Here is a 7,838-nt window from a genome sequence, read left to right as displayed (position 1 = left end):
ATTAATAATGCAGTTCAATACTCTGCATTTGGGTACCTTCCTACTACAAATCATTTACAATAATTCAGGCTGATTTAGACACCCAACCATGTGTGTGGATCTTGTGCATGTGTCCTTCATGCATGAAGTAGCCCAAATCGTCCTTAAATCTGGAAATTTGGTTGCTATTCATGTGGTATTTATTACCCCTTTACTAGCTGTGGAAAATAACATGACTTTTTCCTGCTATGTAAGTAACAACACTGGTATTTTTGCACTTAAAAAAAATCTAGTGGCTTTTCGTGTGCAGAAAATTAGCTGTATTTTTCCAGCTAGCATCCCAAATACTCTGAAAATCCACAGAAGTGGCTGCTAATGAATATGACTTTAAGAGGCCTAATATTTCAGTCTCTGTCTCTATAGTACCCAGTCCTGCTGCTGTGACTGCCCCTGATGGGTTGAAGGGCAGATGCCTGTGTGGCTGGAGGCACCTTCAGGGACTTTCCTGCAGGTCATTAACCCCTTTCCTGTCCACCCTTATTGAGCTACCAGCATCTATCTGTCACATGTTGCAACGATTTTTTTTAATTTAATTGATTTATTCAAGAGATTTTTTTATTTATAGCATCATGTGAGGCATAAAGCACTGTCAATCCAGTGTAGGACCAAACAGTGGTGTAACAAAAGAGGAGTGCTTCGACTCAAGCAGCCTGTGCTCTTGTGCTCTGATTTGAAGGCCACTGAAATAGCTGGAATGAGTATAGTCATTTCCAGTGGGCATTGGAGTTCTCTTCTGGTTGTATCTGTGGAGTCCTGAGTATGAAGCAGAGTGGCATTTTTGGGGTTCTTTGTGTTTATGATTATAAATATAATCCTTCCTTCAGATGGTGTGATGCTGAAAGCTGTAGAAATCCCCTAGTCTCATATAAAGAGTAAGTCTGTTTGGCAAAAAGGAGATTCTTTTTCCCTTAAAATACTGCAAAAATGTGTTATTTCCATTTATTTAAAAGCAGCTTTCCAGCAGCCAGTGGATATTTATACGGCTGGAGTATCCACTGAAGTATGGCAATTTCCTGATTCCAAATTGGTTTTTCTCTTACAATGCTATCAGGTTTCTTTTATCTCAAAATGTTTTCCTGAGAAGACCAGTGACATTTTTTGGCTTTTACAGCTACAGAAACTCAAATCCTCAGAATTTCATCCCCATGAGCTATCCTGGTGTATTTCAGTTCCAAAAGTCTTAGCCATGCACCCTTGTGTTCACTGCACTTCCCAGTGGATGGCTATAAAATGAACTCCTTTAGGAATTAGATCTTCTGAAGAGCTGTCACTGATGTTTCTGAAGACATGATGTGACCAGCAGGGTGAGGGAGGGGATTCTCCTCTCTGCTTTGCTCTCTGAGACCCCACCTGCAGTGCTGCATCCAGCTCTGGGGCCCTGAGGAAGAAGGACATGGAGCTGTTGGAGTGAGTACAGATGAGGACCATGAAGATGATCAGAGGGATGGAGCACCTTTTCTATAGAGACAGGCTGTGAGAGTTGGGATTGCTCAGCCTGAAGAAGAGAATGCTCCAGGAAGCCCTTATAGCACCTCCCAGCACCTAAAGAGGGCCAACAGTAGACACGTACTGTCAGGACAAGGGGAAATGGCCTCAAACAGAAAGAAGCAGGTTTAGATTAGGTATCAGGAAGAAATTCTGTACTGTGAGGTTGTGAGGCACTGACACAGGCTGTCCAGAGATGTTGTGCTCCCTCCCTGGCAGTGTTCAAGGCAAGGCTGGGTGTGGCTCTGAGCTACCTGGACTGGTGGAAGATGCCCATGGCAGTGCCCATGGCAAGAGGGCTGGAACTAAATTATAGTTAAGGTTTCTTCCAACCCAAATGAGTCTATGATTTATGATTATATGATATCTGACCTCAAACTATTAATACATTCACACCTCTACATCCAAGAGGGGACTTGGATTCTGGTTTGTAAATGAAAAAGTAATTCCAGGAAAATTATTCCACTATTTAGTTTGCTGTCTAACTAGGAAAAAAAAATTAAGAAATTAGCTATCTTATTTTATGTACAAAGCCAAACACTTGACTTTTGATTCTCTGAATTTTTCTCAGTGCAGATCTCCTTCCTTCTTTCAAAGCTTCTACTCTGTGTCTAGGCAAGAACTGGAGAATATGTTTCAGACCCAAAAACCTATAATTACCTCCTCAAAGCAGACAATCATTTTTTTTCTAACAAAATGGCAAATTTCTTCTCTCCCCACCTTGAAATATCTTTCCTCTTATCTTTTTCCCATCCAAACCTCCAAACTACAGTGTGGCCCTTTATTTTGAAACCACCAGTCATGATGTGAAACCATTTCATTTGCAGGTAATTCAATTCATTTAACTTAATTGCACAGATAATGCTAAGAAAAGTATCAAAGCTCTCTCATGGCTGGTTGCAGAGTAGGAGTTGCAATGTTTTGAACTGAATTTTGTACCATCATGATGTAGAAAAAGTCATGGGGAAAGAACCTTCAAGGACGTATTAAAGTCTGCCTTCTGAGAAATGTGTACAAGGATTAAATACAAGTAGGGCTTTGTGCTTGTTAATGACAGACATCATTTTTGGGTCAGGAAGTTTGGTTTGCATAAAGGAGATGAAAGGTCTCATCTACCAACCCTGAAGCAGTAATTTAAACTAAACAATTCCATTACTTCCTGATGCAGTCAAGCCATTATTAATTTGCTATCTTATCAGGTTTATGTGCTTCTACATATGTCCATGAGTGAAGATTTTAACAAAGACCTTCAGTTTTACCATGGCAAGTAGTGAAAGCATAGAGAATGTGTTCTTTTGCAGTGGGAATTAATGAGGTGATAATTGGTGCAGAAGATGCTCAGCATACCCAGGGCTCCACTCAAGCTTAGCTGTGCACTTTGCCCTGTGAGTATATGTGGGGTAAAAGCCATGGAGCTTCAGTCAAACACAACACCTAAATTTGAAATTCAAGTTTTCCTACTGTAAGCTGTAAGTGTGTTGTAGCTGGGGATTGAGGATTAGCCTGAGTGTGCAGGACTTCACCCTTAACTCCTGGTCCCAGAGCTGCTGCATGCATGAAACAAGGGCATGTTCCAAGGCAAGACACTGCCTTGTAAGGAAGGCATTGCCTGAGCTCCAGCCCCTGCGCAGCAGAGCTGTTGGGCACTTGCTGCAGGAGCCATCCAGAAGTGTCAGACTGGCCTGGATCTTCCCTGGGCAGCTTCTACTGTGCCTGGATGGACTGACAGGCAATATTTGTTAGATGTGTTGATTATCCTGGCCAGGAATCTGGCCATCCAAATGAGTCACCCAGGCAGTTTCTGATACAGAAGTGACCAGACTGTGCACAGGTAGGATACTTGTAAACAGTGGAAGCTGTGCAGATGCAGAAATGGGCATACAGCTCAGCATTTGGTACAAAGTTGAGATACATATTTTGTGCATAATTTAATATTATCAGTAGAAACAGACCATACATGTGCTGGAGTGGTCATGCAGGACCAATGCCCAGATGGATCATAAAATGTGAGCAGAAGTTTGGGGAGCCTCACCAGGTCCAGCTGAAGATGCTGTTGAAAGGACTCTCACAGCAGAGACTCCCATCACCATCTGGACAGTAACCAACCATGCTGTTTGAGGGACTGGAGCATTACCCCATGGAAACAACCCCTCAGATCTATTTAGTTTCAACAAGTGCTCTGTGAGTGTCCCTGCAACAGTGGTGCAATGCTCCTGGGGCAGTGGCAGAACTTGCATAGAGCAGCGCCCGACACACTCAGCACAAAGAAAGAGAAACATGATTTCACCTCTATTTGAGTAGCTGTCCTTTTCATAGAAAGCAAAGATAGCCTCCGTCTTACTCCTGATACTTCTGTTTTGCACTTCAGCTCTTGTGCTAGTGCATATTTATTTACTTTATTGGAAGTGGGATCTGTAAGAAATATTTTCTGCCAGCTTATAGGTATCATGTGGTGATTAAACAGTCTTCCAACAGGGGGAATTGAATCAAATCTTATAATGGATAATTAAACGTGTATCCTTCATATCTCAGGAGTCCATCTTTGTAACTTTGGGTAAGATCTCTTGCAATCTCCTCTGCCATCTTGCTTGGGACTCCTCTAACTTACTAATGAGACTCTACTTAAGAGCTAGGAGGTCATGTCTCCCCTTGTAGGGGGCATTTTGAAGGAGAAATTAATACCTGTTTTAAACTCTTCTCAAAACTTTTGGTGATGGAACATTTGTGCCCTTGGTTACCTGTTCCGTTGAATAACTATTCCTCTAACTAGACAGTTTCTTGCTCAGCTTTCTCTTTTGCTGCAAATTGTCCTAATCTGCTGCTTGTCCTTCTTCTCTGCACACCCTCTGCAATATCACCTTTCTTCTGCCTCTTTACCAGTCTGCTAATCTAAGTCAAACCTATTCTATTTTAGTCATGCTCTACAGAAAATATTTTCAAAGTGTTGCTTTTCTTATCATCAAGCCAAAGGTCTTTATCTCTGGATGTGTGACATCTAAACCAGGACATGGCACTCCTTGTCAAGGTTCAGAAGTGCTGATGAGAGGAGAGCTACTGTCCATTTTCCAGGTTTTAAAGTGCCTTTCTGGCAACAGCATGACATAATTTATGTTTACATTACAACTCCCTGTAGCTATCTTTTCTGCTGTGTTGCTGCCCAGTTATTTTTCCTTTTTCATTTTTTTTTCCTTTCCAAGTGTAGTAGTTTTTGCTCTTGTCTATGCCATTCTCCATCTTCCTGACTTCAGATCTCTTCTCCAAAGTATTGTTTTAAATTCTAACACTCTCAAGTGCTTTTAGTTCCTGTTTGTTCATTATTTTCACATTTGAGGACATCTGTGCTTTTTTCTTGTCCAGGTTGCTAATGGGGGTATGGCACAGTACACACAACTGTGTAGGATACAGCCTGTGTGAGTTATTGAAAATTGAGTGCAATCTTACATCAATTACTACATTCACCTTTGTAGTGTTTAATTACACTAAATGCATACTCATTTCATAAACTTCATTGAAAAAACAGAGCTATACAGGCTAGACAGTTAAAACCAAAGTGTGATTGTGAGAACTGGATGGCCAAAGTACCTATTTGGTCAGATTTTCAGCAACAAAACATTAATCAAGCTTTTTCTAGAAATCTCACCAAATCCTTGACAAAATCTTAAGTTTCAGCAGTGCAAAATCTATTGGAAAATGGGGCTGATCTCTTCATACTTTACTAACACTTTATGCCTGAAAAGCTATTACTTGCTATCACTGCTACAGTTACATTTTGAACTATCCAGAATGTATTTTACTTTTCATGTATTTTCATAAGATCTACTACAACTGAGCATCTCTCTTGACATCAGTGTAACAGAAAGAACTGTTATCCACATACTTCTGTGAATAATTCAGGAAAACTTGGCTCAGTAAAATCTGGGACTCTGGCTACTGTTAAAGTTATTGCTGGCTCAGGCTACTAAATTTTTTGACTCCTTGATAAGTCATTTGAAACATAAGCTTTCCAGACTGTTTCAGTTTATTACTCTTTTTAAGTGAGCAGATCTAAATTAGAATCTCCTCAGATCAATAGCTCATTTTTATCACAAGACATTTGAACTGTACCATATAGATCAGATAAATAATCTTTCAGTGCACTTGAAAGTTTTAAACTGCAGATCTGTGGTGTAGAACTGCTGTAGATTGGGTGCTAGGAAAATGATGTATTACAATTGTTTTTCCCTACCTACGGCTCTTCCTGAATAAGTGCCATGTTCCAGCACAGTGATTATTTTAATTGCAGATGTTTCCTCAAACTGCATGATGTATTTCTCTCTCTCAAAGCAGGCTGTTTACTTTTACATTACAACCAGTGTTCCCTCAGTGGGTGCTGCTCAGACTATTTATACACCATGAAAAACACTAAGTAACGTATTTGACTCCATGCGATCCCGACCGAAGGGAATGAGGAGATTCAAAGTGGAAATTAAAATCACAGCCATGTCTTGGGCAGTGTACAGCTCACAGGATCATGAAAAGTTCATGCTGGACGGGACCTAAGGAGCTCTCTACCCTGTCCTCCTGCTCATATCCAGACTGAATTTCTCTTTCTTTTTTTTTTTCATTTTATGGTTGTTATCTCTCATCCTCCCACCAGGCACCCAGCTGTGCAAAGCTTCATCTCTTTGATGAACTTGAGGGCATCAGAAGCTACTTTTAGGTATGTCCCAAGTTGTCTCTTCCCCAGGATGAGCCAGTGCTGCTCCCTCAGCCTGTCCTCACATCCTCACATCCTCACAGGGCAAGTGCTCCACCCTGAGCATCTTGGTGGCCCTCAGCTGAACTCCCTCCTGTTCCTTTGGATGCCTTCCAAAGGTGATTGCTCTTTCATTTTGATACTGCTGCCCTTCATGTACTAAGGCATTATATGTTGTTTGCTGATCAAGAACAGCCAAAGTCATTACAGGGATTTCAGAGGCAGATAACATGACATTACATAGAACCACTTGAACTTTTTTCTGAAACACTTTTTTTTCTAAAGCAAAACACCTTTTCCATAGCAATTCCTAATTTGTTTTCTTTTACTTCTTTCAACAGAAAAAGTTCTTGAGTGCTTAGGAGATTTTTTTTCCTTTATTTTGCCTAATTCATGATGTATAAAAATAAATAAAGGTTTCTTAATATCAGTTTAAAGTGTAATTCTTTTGAAACAAATCAACTTCTTTGCAGACCCTGTAGATAAGGTGAGGAGCCCTGTGAGTTTCAGGGAGAAGGAAGCCTCATACACACAAGCAGGAACATCTCTCAGCACTCAGCAGGTTACTGGTGTGGATCTGCAGCTACCAAATCACCACAATTAACCCCCTCTCAAGGCCTTGACCTAAGTCTTTCCATGTGGCAAATGTGAATGGCAAAGTCTCAGAAAAATAACAGATACAGACCAATATACCTCCATGTTCTTGGGCACAGGTGTTAAAAATTAAGTCCTGAGGACTTTTTCCAGGACACTATCTATTACCCTGGTCAAAACATGGTTCCAGGAAAGCATTTAGACTCCTGTTAGAAAATAAAGGTAACTTCCTTATAGCAATCTGCTGTCATTGCTTCTGTTGGACTTGCAGCATCACCATAGTGACCACAGGTAGGCATCCCCATCTGTGAGTTCTGTGCTAAATCAATTGCACATTGTGTACACATGCACTTTAATTCATTAAGCCAGGGTTTTATTGTGGTCTGTCCTTCACCAGCATTATTCAGGATTTTCATTATTGCTATGAACAGAGGCACGAGGATGTGTTTATTAATTTTTCAGATGACCCCAGTCTGGAAAGTGTTCCCTGAAGGACTGAAAAACAGGATTGGAATACAGAATACATTTGACAGATTGAATAAACAAACCAAAAAAATAGAAGATGCAAATAGATTGAGTGAAAAATATTTATACACAGGTAGTGGCAATTGTCTCCTCAAATGTTCAATAGCCAAAATAGAATAAGCACCAGTATAAAAGGAGAAGAGCTGTTTGGGTGGAAAGGGCACTTAGTAAATCACAAGATGTAAGAAGGTAAGTAACATTATACTGTTTCCAGTGTCCATTGTCTTGAGTTTTATAAGCAGGATTTTGTCTACGTGACACGTGGTGGAAATCTTTCTTCTTTCAGCACTGGCATGGCCCCAGCTGGAACTTGTGCCCAGCTACTGATGCTCAGAAGCAATCCAGCCTCTGGTGAGTGTCCAGGGCAGAACAGTCCAAAACAACAGCCCAAAGGAACTGGAACTGCTTGCTAAAAGAAAAAAGAGAGGCATGACTGCAGCTTCTAACTTAGAAAAGGTAG

Source organism: Agelaius tricolor, unplaced genomic scaffold (genome assembly GCF_023055355.1).
Source record: "Agelaius tricolor isolate 1412-34295 unplaced genomic scaffold, bAgeTri1.0.p SCAF_2, whole genome shotgun sequence".
Classification (NCBI taxonomy): domain Eukaryota; kingdom Metazoa; phylum Chordata; class Aves; order Passeriformes; family Icteridae; genus Agelaius; species Agelaius tricolor.
This window is presented reverse-complemented; position numbering follows the sequence as displayed.